The sequence below is a fragment of the Vigna radiata genome, unplaced genomic scaffold (genome assembly GCF_000741045.1).
Source record: "Vigna radiata var. radiata cultivar VC1973A unplaced genomic scaffold, Vradiata_ver6 scaffold_153, whole genome shotgun sequence".
Taxonomy (NCBI): domain Eukaryota; kingdom Viridiplantae; phylum Streptophyta; class Magnoliopsida; order Fabales; family Fabaceae; genus Vigna; species Vigna radiata.
In genome coordinates this window covers 21,969-35,731 of record NW_014542917.1, presented here as the reverse complement: position 1 = coordinate 35,731, position 13,763 = coordinate 21,969, and positions in this window count along the sequence as shown.

The window sequence follows — 13,763 nt, the reverse complement described above, 5'->3', positions numbered from 1 at the left end:
ATTTTACCTTCTTTTTAAAGGTTCATATTAACTCCTATTGAGTTTTTTTAACTAAATGTGTGAGTATATAAATAACGATAAAATGTATGCTAAAAGATATTTAAGTAACGTCTAATTTAATAGAATGGAGAAAAAAAAAAATAAAACACTTTAAAATATGAATTTTAATTTATAAATACATATATAAGATTATATTTTTTGACATATTTTACAATTGTGTTTGCGATCAATTATTGTAATATTCCTATGAATTTATTATTTCATTAAATATATTAGAAATATAGTGATATAATTTCGTTTGAAAAATAGCTGTAACTTTTTGGAAAACTCAAACATTTATTTTACTTACTATGTTTTTATTATTTAAAATAGGCTTAATATCTATTTTGATCCTTCGAAAGAGGGGTTTTGTTCAAAAGCATCCTACCTTTTTTAAAATGTAACAAGTAGTCCCACTTCTTGAAAAAATTGTGCACGTCAGTCCTTTTGGCTAACTTCGTTAAAAACTTAACGTTAAAGCTGCCACCCTAATCCAAGGCTCATTACGTGTCACTGGCACTCTGGTCCAAGGCTTATTATGTGTCACTTTTAAGTGAATTGGTGGCACTGTGAAATTAAAATAAATTTGAATTTGGGGTTAAAATATAATTTATTTTTTACGTGTGAAATTAAAATCAAAATGTTATCTTATTTTTGGGGTTAGGTTAAAATGAATTTGTGGTTTCTTAAAAACTGAAGTTAAAAAGAGGGGTTAGGTTACAAGGTGAAGAACCAAAATCGCGAATTGGGAGTAAGCTGCTGGTGCAAGGTTCGTAAATTTGGCTGTCATTGAAGGTGAAGAACAAATAGCGAAACAGAGGTTAGTATGTGTTTTAGTATTATATTTTGTTAATTTCTATGATTGTTTGTTTATGATCGTTGTCAGTTTTTGGGGGAATTTAAGTATGGGTTAAAGTGTTTTGTGGGAAAAGTTGTCGGTCATGGTTGATAGTGGTCCCATAGGTTGTTCTTTAAGTTAATGTAGTGGTCCCCGTTTGCATTTGCAGTGTTAGGGTTGGGATGTCTGATGACAGGCTTCACGTAGTGGTCCACCATGGTGGGACCCTGATAAAAGACTTGCCATTTAAGTATGTAGGTGGTGAGATAGCACATTGGGATGTTGACCCCGACAAATGGTGTTATTTTGGAGTAGTAGGTTCCCTTAAGCAGATGGGTTACATTAAAGTAGAAGAGTTATATTACAACGTTCAGCATGTATTACACAATTTGTGTGATGATAAAGGGGCTATGAACATGATGAAGGTGGCTCATTATTTGGGGAAAGTAAACCTGTATGTTGTACATGGGGTAGACAATCCAGAGTTAGTAGAAAATGATGATGATGATATGCTTTACTTATGTGAAGGACTCGCAGACAATGGTGAGGGTAGTGGGGTTGGGGTTGAAGAAGTCGAACAAGACAAGGCTGTTGAGGATGGATTGGATGTTGAGAATCAAGGTGGAGTTGAGGTTGATACTGAGGGTGCAGTGGAGGTTGAGAATGGGGGTGTTCAGGCTGGAGTTGAGGTTGATACTGAGGCTGCAGTGGAGGTTTTGAATGAGGGTGTTCAGGTTGCAGTTGAGGTTCATATTGACGAAGCAGTGGAGGTTGAAAATGAAGGTGGAATGGAGATTGAGAATGAGGCTCGAGTTTAGGTTCATACTGAGAGTGTTGAGGTTGGAGTTGAGGTTGAGAATGACTGTGTTGACGGTCGAGTTGAGGTTGAGAATGAGGAAGTGGTAGTTGACAGTGATGTTGGAGTTGACAGTGAAAAAGAACATGACAGTGAAGAAGTGATTGATAGTGAAGAAGAAGAATTTGACAGTGAAGAAGGAGAAGTTGAGAGTGAAGAAGAAGAAATTCAGAGTGAAGAAGAAGTGGAAGTGGACAATGTTGTTGAAGCACAAGAACAAGGAAGGGGTTTATCAGACGGTGAATGGGAGTCTGATGTGCTATTAATGCCAGAAAACAGTGGAAGTGAGGAGGATGAAATTGATGGTAGAGTATTTGGTGGTCCCTTTTTGAAGTATGCACAACAGAAGTCAATGAAAGATTATAGGTGAGAAGTGGGCACGATATTTAGCTCAAAAGATGAGTTTAAGGATGCCATAAGAAGGTATGTGGTTCATGCTGGGAGGGGTCTAAAATTTGTGAAAAATGATAACCGTAGGGTTAGGGTCAGATGCACGGGTGCCCAATGTAAGTGCCCATGGCTAGCTTACTGTGGGTATTTTCCATCATGCAAAATTTGGCAACTGAGGAAGATAATAGACACCCATACTTACAGTAGGCAACTAAATATTAAACTAATGAATGCTAAATGGTTGAGTCAGGAGCTAGATAAGTCTTTAGTTGACAATCCAAATTTAAAGGTAAAAGAGATACGCAGTAAAACGTTAAGGAAGTGGAATACAGATGTGACAATTTCGAAGGCAAGAAGAGCTAAGTTAATTGCATCAAGACAACTTGAAGGAGATTTCAAGGATTAATTTAAAAGGATCCATGATTATGGACATGAGTTGTTGAGGAGTAACCCAGGGTCAACAATGAAGGTTTAAGTTGACCCAGCTAATGGTGACCCAATCTTCGAAAGAATATACGTTTGTCTCAAAGCTTGTAAAAGCAGTTTCATTAGCTGTAGACCCATTATTTGTTTAGATGGTTGCTTCTTGAAAGGTCAGTTCAAGGGGGAGGTGCTTACTGCTGTGGGTAGGGACCCAAACGAGCAAATGCTACCCCTTGCCTATGCAGTTGTAGAAGTGGAAAACAAAGACAATTGGAGTTGGTTTTTGCAGTTATTAATTGAAGACCTAGGGGGAAATGAAGTGTGTGGAAGGTGCACATGGATGTCGGACCAGCAAAAGGTAAATGAGATCCTTAATTTACTATATAATTTATGCTTTTTTAATTGTAACCCTTTTCAATATTAAAGAATAGAGATTAGTTAATTGTAACCCTTTGTGCACAGGGATTAGTGCCAGCAATCTAGGAGCTTCTTCCTGGGGCAAAACAGAGATTCTGCTTGCGGCACTTGTATGCCAATTTTAGAAAAAGGTTTGGTGGTCAAATATTAAAGAATCTCATGTGGAGGACTGCCACATCCACATATCCCCAAGCTTGGGAGAGAGAGATGCTGAAAATTAAAGAAGTCAATGTTGAAGCATACAAGTACCTGATAGCCATTCCCCCAAGGTAACTCATTGCCCATTGCATGCATATTTCAGTCATGCATGTTACGTAACCTATTTTGGATATTTTTGTGCAACAGATTTTGGTCAAGATCTTGCTTCACAGGTCAAGCAATGTGTGACACCCTAGATAACAACATCAGTGAAGCTTTCAACAGTGTTCTTGCTAATGCCAGAGGAAAACCAATTATCACGATGCTGGAAGAAATTAGAGTTTATCTCATGAAACGATGGGCCACTAACAGGGGCAAGGTGGCATCTATGGATTTCACAATATGCCCAAAAATAAAAAAGAGACTTCAAAAGGAATCAACTTTATCAAGATTTTGGGTCCCAAGGTAATTTCCTCATTTGTGTTCATATACATCTATGTTCATATGCAATTGTTGACGACATTAATTTATTCCAGCTGGTCTGTGAGAAAGATTTTTGAGGTTAGTCACACTTCATCCTTTTGCAACAAGTTCACTGTGGACCTAGACACTAAAGACTGTAGCTGCAGAAAGTGGATGATAACTGTCATCCCATGCTGTCATGCAATTGCAGCAATTAACCACTCCAGTCAAGACCCAGAGGATTTTATACCCACTTGCTTTAGAAGATCCACATATGAAGAGGCGTATGCATCCTTAATTTTTCCAGTCAATGGCCACTTGCTATGAGAAAGAACACCCTACCTTGATGTTCTACCACCAGTTATAAGGAAGTTGCTAGGGAGGCCAAAGAAAAAAAAGAGGTTGGAGCCATGGGAGCTAACTAAAAATGACACCCAAATGCATGTTGGAGAGCACAGGAAAAAATGCAGCATATGCCGTCAGAGGGGCCACAACAAAAACAATTGCCCTTTTTGTCCCCAGCCAGTAGAGACAACAGACCAAACTCAATCATCACAGCCACCTCCGAGTAGCCAATCTCCTGCACCATCACAAGCACCACCAACTACCCAATCTCCTGCAGCATCAGAGGCACCACCAATTACCCAATCTCCTGTAGCATCACAGGCACCACCAAGTACCCAATCTCCTGTAGCATCACAGCCACCACCAAGTACCCAATCTCATGCAGCATCACAGGCACCACCAACGCTGAGAAAAAAAATAGATTGTAGAAGAAAACATACTTAGTTACTCATAATGATCTATTTTGGTTGACTTTGATGGTAAAAAACATTGTTGGAACAACTTTATTTAAGTAGTTTGCTTATGTACTCTCATAATGATCTATTTTGGTTGACTTTGATGGTCAAAAACACTGCTGGAACAACTTTATTTACGTAGTTTGCTTATGTACTCTCTTAATGATCTATTTTGGTTGACTTTGATGGTCAAAAACACTTTGCTTATGTATTGTTATAATGTAAGTACTTTATTTAAGACTATATTTTGCTTATGTACTGTGGTGGAACAACATTATTTATGTATTTTGGTTAACAGCCCTGTCATCATCATCATAAACAATAAGGACTATTTTGAAAAATTTTAAAGCAAATTAGGGATTTATTCAAACATGAAACACTGAATAACTGACATTAAAATTGGCACTGTTCAATGGTAAATAATACACTGCACGACTGAACCAAAACATGAAGCATTACATGAACCAAAACATACACGACCAATGGTGAATGGTATCTATTAACGTACACATACACGCCCACTTTGCCCACCTAACCACATCATCCTAAACAGAACCTCAACATCACAAGGTTCAGTACAAAAGAAACAAATAAATCTACAACTACAAATTTCATCTTTTTCTGCAAACCCTTCACTACATTTTCCAGATCAGTAATTATCCTCCTTTGCCTTGCAATTGTACAGTCTTTTTCATCAACGTCTTCTTTAGAACACCATTTGAAAAAGTTACACGAGCTCCCACTTGAACAACCAGCCTGTTATTCACCAAGTGAGGGAATCTATCAACAAATACATAGAGTGGAGGGAACATAAACTGAAAAAGGAATACTTCAAACCTTGTAATGAGGACATCCCCAAAAACTTATGCCACCATTTTTGATAGTTCTCGCAACTTTGGTTACAACAATGTCACCATAATAACAAATAGGGATCAATCCACCTCCCCTCCAACCACAACCATAAGAGGAACGTGGAGGCCCTTTGCTCAATCTATTCGAACAAGATGAACACCTTTGAGAACAAGCCATCCCCCTCTCCTAACAAACCCTAACCCCTCTTTTTAACTTCTGTAAAAAGAAACTCCAAATTTGTTTTAACCTAACCCCAAAAATTGGATAACGTTATGATTTTAATTTCACACGTAAAAAAGAAAAAGAAACAGACACCATAGTGCCACCAATTCACTTAAAAGTGACACGTAATGAGCCTTGGACCAGGGTGCTAGTGACACATAATGAGTCTTGGATCAGGGTGGCAGCTTTGACGTTAAGTTTCTAACGGAGTTAGCCAAAAAGACTAACGTGCATAATTTTTTCAAGAAGTGAGACTACTTGTTATATTTAAAAAAGGTAGGATGTTTTTGAACAAAACTCCTCTTTCGAGGAGCCAAAATAGGTATTAAGCTTTTAAAATAAAAATAGGATAAATTCTAAGGGATGCAATCTCATCACAAATAAATCAGATTAAAAAGAAAACAGTTGATGACAAAGGTTCGTATCACGTGTTAATTATTTTTATTTTATTTTATTTTTAATATTTCTTCAACACATCTCTTAATTCTAAACATTAGTTTAACTTAATAAAAAAACATACAAGACACAGCTAGTAGCTTTTGTTCAAACCCAAGAATAAATTTTGTGGACCCATTTCTAAACATTGCATGTGTAAGGAAAAAAATATATATTGAAGTTATAAAACATAATTTAATAAGAAATTATTATATACGTTTTGTTGCTAATTTATTTAACAAATATTAAAAATATCGTATTAATAATAATTTTTACATAATTAATAATATAATACATTGTATGTGCATCAAAATTAAACTCAACAAGTAAAAGTTGTTTAGAACTAAAGAGGGATAGTTATATGTAAATTTACGTGAATAATAGCGATACTTATTCACTTTGGGTTTAAAGCAATTATCCAGTCTTACCTCTTCTCTTGACAGCAAATTTAGATTGCATTTTGTTTTCTTCAGTTATGCTAATTAACATAAGAACTGGATTACTCACACGTACGTGTTTTAAGGAATAATTAGTAGACATTGATTACAAAAAGTAATTAAGACTAAAGACATGCTAATGATTTTCACCACTTTTAAATATGATATTGAACTAAATCAGTGCCAATCATGTCTAAACAAAGAGATCCTAGGTGTTCTTTTCTAACACTGCAACATTTCTTAGGGAATTTACACGTTTTCTGGAAATCGTGTTTATGAAGGCTTGGCCTGCTCCAATAACTAGATCATATGTTCAAAGCCATAAAATGATTTTGAATTCGTACAACTTTTTTATATATAATCTATGTTAAAGGAAATTTAACTTTAAGGTAGATTTTTTTTAATACATTTTCCTATTATTTACATGCATATTAGGTTAAATTACATTATATACTGTTTAGATTCAATATTGCCCTTCGTTTTCTGAATTTAATTTATATTTTTTCCTCTTAAAATGGTTGAATTTTCATCTTTTTCTATTAAGAGTTGACGATGTTAATAATTTTAAACATAATGAAAATTGAAAACCATGACAAAATAACTTTTCACATTTAACCGTTTCCCTATTCGCTTGATTAACAAAAATGATACTTTTAATTGGGATAATAATATCTTAAGAATATAATGTTTTTTATGTTGGTTTTTTCTTGTATTAAATTTAAACGAGGGGGGTTTTATTATCGATTGATGAATTCAAATAAAATTATTTTAAATTTGAAACAAATTAATGCATAAATTAAAAGAATTATATATATATATATATATATATATATATATATATATATATATATATATATATATGTATACGCTTCTTATTTTTATAAAAATGACCAAAATCAAAGAGTAACACAAAGTTATATTTGTACAACTAGGGAATGGAATCAAAAGATGTCTTGGTCCCAACATATATTCTTATAATCATGTCCTCCCACTTGAAGGGAAGCCATGTTCAACCAACTAAACCACTAAATATCCCATCAAATTTGAGTCACTCAACCAATGATTTTGTTTCAATTTGTTTCTATTATATCCCAATTGAGATTTGTTATACCAGCAACAACAAGCTGAGTAGGGTTCATGATCATTCAAAATATATATGATGGAGCAAGACAAGGTATGAGATTGAGATTACCACAATTACAAAACACACATAGTTCAAGAGCACATTCAACATGTTAAAACATGGCTATGTTAAAGCCAAAATGACATGGCCCTCACAATAGGACAAGAAGAAGAGGAAAAGAAGATTGGTTCATATAATTGAAGTTCCAAAAGGTGATAGGGTTTAGACAAAGAATTGCCATAAAGAAAGAGGGGTAACACATGGAAGCACAAAAGAAGGCTGGAATGAGGGGACTGCCATAAATGCTTTGTTGTTTTTGTTTTTCTTCAAAACATTGTTTCACATATAAATGTGGTGACTTTTTAAACCTAAGTTTGTGTTTTTCTAGGTCTTTGAAGTCTAGATTCACTTTCATATCTGAAAAATAGAAGTTATTTAAACAAGTTTAAATTTAAATTTGAATTATGAATATACATACATGTGTTATACCTCTATGTCAGATTGTATGTTAAGTTTTAGTTTTAGCTCCCGTTTTTATGTTTTTTCTCTTATATCTCCCTTTGTAATCACTTATTCCCTTTTTAATGATTTTTTTTTTTATCTCTTCTTCTTTCTTTTGAGTTTGATTTATGTAATATGATCCGAAGCATGGGTTAGAGCTTATTGTATCAAAATTTGATATTTTTTTGGGTCAATTATATAATCTTTATCAGATCATTCATTAATGTTTAGTTCTACGATCGAGATGTATATATCTTGACATAAGGGAGTGTATTAGAAGTCTCACATCAACTAAAGATCAGACCAATTTAGGATCAACTAAAGATAAGACCAATTTAAAATATGTCAGTGTGTGCTTGTTACTAGTATTTCTCACATTACTATTAATAGGTAAAAGAACAATCTAAATTAATTGTGTGTGTGACATCTTAACAATGGTACATATTTAATTTCAATAGAAAAAAGAACAATTTGTTACTAATATTTCTCAAATTACTATTAATAGCTAAAAGAATAATCTAAATTAATAAAAAGTTGATTTGATAGGTAATAGAAAAATTAATATCTTTTAACTTCAAATTTATTTAGATAGCATTATTATGGTTGATTAACCTCTTCGAGGTATTGGTTGTTATGAAGCTTACCATTTTGTTACCATTTTATTTTTGGAAAAAACATTTTAAATGGTTTAGGGAGGAAAGTATATATATATATATATATATATATATATTTTGTCGCAACCGGAATCGCGACCGGACGATGATCCAAAAAAGAAACGAGTTTAGAAAAAGTTTTTGAGTTGTCATCATAGTTTATTCTGGAAAACTACGGAAAAATCATAAAATGATAAAGCACGGTCCACGAAAACCAAAGATTGGGTTCGGGAGTCGGTTACATGTAGGGAAGGTATTAGCACCCTACAACGCCTGCCCGAAGGCAGTACCTTTAATTAAAATACGTGAATAAAAATGTGGTTTGCAAAATGTTTAACTATCCCAAAAAATAAAACTCTAAAGAAAAAAAATATATTTTTTATTTTTTGTGTCCGACAAGGATTAACCTTGCTCCTACGTATTCTCAAAGTCAGAAATCAGGGTTACGTAGTTCTAGCTGAGAGATTGTTTGTTTGTTTGAAAATGTTTTTAGTTTTTTAAGATTTTATATTTTTTATATATAAAAAAGGGGAAAGGTTTTTTGGCACAAGGCCTACACGAACGGTCGCACATGTGCTTTAAACACTTTGAAATAATTTTGTTAATTTTTGAAAGAAGAAAAAAAAAGGTTTTTAGCACAAGGCAGACAGAATGGTCGCACGTGTGCTTAAACCTTTTAAAATAATGTTTTGTTGATTTTTTTTGAAAGGAGAAGAAAAAGATTTTCAGCACAAGGCCGATAGAATGGTCGCACATGTGCTTAAACCCTTTAAAATAATTTTTGTTGATTTTTTTTGAAAAAAGAAGAAAAAAGTTTTCAGTACAAGACCGACAGAATGGTCACACCTATACTAAAACCTTTTAAAATAAATTTTTGATAGTTTTTTTTTTTTTTAAAAAAGAAGAAAAAGGTTTTCAGTACAAGGCCGACAGAATGGTCGCACCTGTACTAAAACCTTTTAAAATAAATTTGTGATAGTTTTTGAAAGAAGAAGAGAAAGGTTTTCAGCACAAGGTCGACAGAATGGTCGCACATGTACTAAAACCTTTTAAAATAAATTTTTAATAGTCCTTGAGAAAAGACTACCTTTTTCCAAAAGTTCAATTTTGTCCCACCTTTTGAAAAAAGTGTACAATCAAGTCCTTTTGGGTCACGGCGTTAAAAATTTAACGTTTGACCTGTGTTCTGTGCAACGTGGCAGTTTATTGATCAGAACTTTGAAGGGTAAAGTTGGGATTTTAGAAGAATTCACTTGGTTAAGAAGTAAAAGGGGTTAGGGTTTGGTTTCCACCCAATTAGTCTTTGAGATTTGGAAAGTGTTCGTGGAGAAATAGGAATGGCTTCCCAAGGGTGTTCTTCGGTTTCGAAAAGTTGGGCCAAAGGGTGTTCTTCTCGTTCGTCCCATGGTGGTGCTTGTAGGGGAGGTGGGTTAATCCCAACGTGTTATTGTGGAGATATTGCAGTAATCAAAGTGGCCAGAACTACGAAGAATGCTGGGAGAAATTTTTGGGGTTGTCCTCGTTACAAGGTTTGAAGTTCTCAGCTAATCTTTTCTTCATTTGACTTGATGCATTTTATCGTTGAATAACATGGTGGATAACAGGGTGGATCTTCATTTGGGAGCTGCTGTAAATTTTTTAAGTGGTGTTGTGAAGACAACGTTGATGAAAAAGATTGCACAATTCTGAAGAGGATAAGCGAGCTGGAAAATGCAATGAAGGATTTGCAGAAAATGCAGAAAAGGATGAAGATGTTAGTTGTAGCTTTGTGTGTGTGTATTGTGGTTGTCCTTGTCATATTCTGGTTGTGTTTAGGTTGATTTACTTAGATCGTGAATTTAGATCGTGAATTTGGTAGGTTGTGTTTAGGTTGATTTACTTAATGTAATGTATTTGGATGAATGAAAAAAGTTGGTTCGCAACGTGAACATGTTTTGGTTGTTATACAATCAGTTATGAAATGCAATCTATTCATCTAAATTCAGTTTTTTCATATTCAGTCCCCCATTTGGTTTAAAAATTCATTATCTGAAGTTAAAATCAGTGGCCAATTGGAAATATCAGTCCCTCATTTGGTTTAAAAATATTGAAATAGTACACATATGAGTAATGGAAGTACAAAGTTTCATTCATTAAAGACAGACAGTACATAAGATGTCCATATCAGTTCACCGAAATAGAAGACAGTGTCACCAAAATAAAAGACAATACATATCTGTCACCAATAAGTAAAGACAGTAGATATGAGTTCACTTTCTCACCAAATTAAACACAGTACAGACCAAATTAAAAGACATTACATATAAACCAAATTTCAACTAACTAAAGACACTTTGTCATCAATCTATCCATCTCTTCTTCTGACATTTAATTTTGTTCGACGGGATGATTGGGGACTTGGTGGCTGTGATGGTAGAGGGGTTGGGGAAGTTGGAGGTGGTTGTGATGGTTGTGTTGTTTCTACTGACTGAGTTGGTGGTGCTGGTTGTGTTGTTTCTGTTGACTGGGTTGGTTGTGTTGTTTCTGTTGACTGGGTTGGTTGTGTTGTTTCTACTGACTGGGTTGGTGGTGGCTGGGGTGCTTCTGTTGGTTGGGGTCGTAAAGGGCACTTATTCTTGTTGTGCCCCCTCTGACGGCAAATGGTGCACTTTTTCCTATGCCCTCCAACACACATTTGAGTGTCGTCCTTTGTTAACTCTCATGCCTCCAACCTCCTTTTTTTCTTTGGCCTCCCAGGCATCTTCCTCATTAGTGGTGGTAGTACATCATTGTAAGGTGTGGTTTCCCATAGTTGAGGACCATTTAGTGGGAAAATTATGGACGCATAGACCTCCTGATATGTGGATCTACTAAAGCAAGTGGGTATAAAACTGTCTGGATCAACATTGGAGTAGTTCATTGCTGCAATTGCATGACAGCATGGGATGCCCGTGATGGTCCACTTTTTGCAGCTGCACTCTTTAGTGTCCAAGTCCAGTGTGAACTTGTTCCCAACGGATGAACTATGCCTAACCTCAAAAATCTTTCTAGCAGACCAACTGAAAGAAATCAAGCACAGACAATGAAGTCCAACCAATGAATGCAATGTATATAAAAAGAAATGAAATGAAATGAACAATGTACCTTGGCAACCAAAATCTAGACATATTACTTTCCTTCTGAAGTCTGGTCTTTATCTTTGGACATATGGTGAAGTCCATAGATGCCACCTTGGTTCTGTTGTTGGCCCACCTTTTCATGACATACACTCTAATATCCTCCATCATTGTGATTAATGGTTTTCCTCTTGCATGTATAAGAACACTATTAAAAGCTTCAGTGATGTTGTTATCTAGGGTATCACACAATGCTTGACCTATGAAGCGTGATCTTGACCAAAACCTATTGCACAAAACAATTCTCAAATGGGTTACAATTCATCTGTGACAATAAACCTGATATAATGGGTAAGGGGTTACCTTGGTGCAATGCCTATGAGGTATTTATAGGCTTCAATATTGACTTCTTTAATTTTGAGCATTTCTCTTTCCCAAGCCTGGGGGTATGTGCTGGTTGCAGCCCTCCAAATCATATTTTTTAATACCTGCCCACCAAACTTTTTCCTAAAGTTTGCATAAAGGTGTCTCACACAGTATCTTTGTTCTGCCCGAGGTAGAAGCTCCTCAATGGCTAGGACCAAGCCCTGCACAATTAAAAGTAGTTCATTATAATGAAAGCACTATATAAAAGTAGTTCACTATAATAAAAGTAGTTCATTATACCTTCTGCTGGTCTGACATCCATGTGCACCCTCTACATACTTCACTGCCACCGAGGTCTTCAATTAACAATTGCAAAAACCATGTCCAGCTGTCTTTGTTCTCTACTTCTACTACTGCATAGGCAATGGGTAACATTTGTTCGTTTGGGTCCCTACCAACAGCAGTCAGCAACTCCCCCTTGTAAACACCTTTTAAGAAACATCCATCTAGACATATAATGCGCCTACAACTTTTGAAACTTTCCTTACAAGCTTTCAGACAAATATACATTCTTTGAAAGATTGGGTCACCATTATGAGAATCAACTTTAATCTGCACAGTTGACCCTGGGTTACACCTTAAAAGCTCATGTCCATAGTCGTAAACCCTTTTATACTGTTCTTTGAAATCTCCTTCAACTTGTCTTGTGGCAATTAACTTTGCCCTTCTTGCCTTGGATATTGACACATTAGTATTCCATTTTCTTAATGCTTTGGTACGAATATCATTCACCTTTAAATTAGGATTGTCAACTATAGATCTATCTATTTCNTGACTTAACCACTTAGCATTCATCAGTTTAATATTAAGTTGCCTACTACAACTATGAGTATCAATTATCTTCCTCAATTGCCAAATTTTGCGTGTAGGCAGATAACCACAATAAGCTATCCATGGGCACTTCCCTTGCCCACCCATGCATGCCACCCTAACCCTACGGTTATCATTTTTTTATAAATTTTAGATCCCTCCCAGCATGAACAACATATCTTCTAATAGCATCCTTAAACTCTTCCCTGTCAGTAAAAATAGTCCCCACTTCCCACTTATAATCTGCCATGGACTTCTGCTTTGCATATTTTGAGTAAGGACCTACACAGGTTGTATCATCGTTGTCATCCTCCTCACTTTCACTATTTTCAGGAGTTAAAAGCTTATCAGACTCCCAATCATCATCTGGCAAACCCCTACATTCTTGGGTTTCTTTTTCAGTGTCTTCATCCACGTATTCATCACCACTGAGTCCATCCATTCCTGCTTCATCATCACTGTCCACATCCACTTCCACTTCCACTTCCACTTCTTCTTCAATATCAACCTCCCCTGCATCCTCAATCTCCACGTCAACTAAATCTTCACTTACATCCTCAACTTCATCATCATTGTCAATCTCCACATCAACCTCAACATCTTCTGCATCCTCCTTGTCATCCTCATTATCCACTAAATCCTCCTTCTCAACTTCCAATGCATCATCATTCTCATCATCCCGTGCATCCTCATTGTCAACATCCACTGCATAGTCATTCTCAACCTCCACTACACCCTCCACTACATGACTAATTCCTTCATCACCACCCTCAACATGTGCTTCTCCACCAAGGCCACTACCCTCACCACTCTCTGCAGGACCTTCACATAGGTACAAAATCTCAT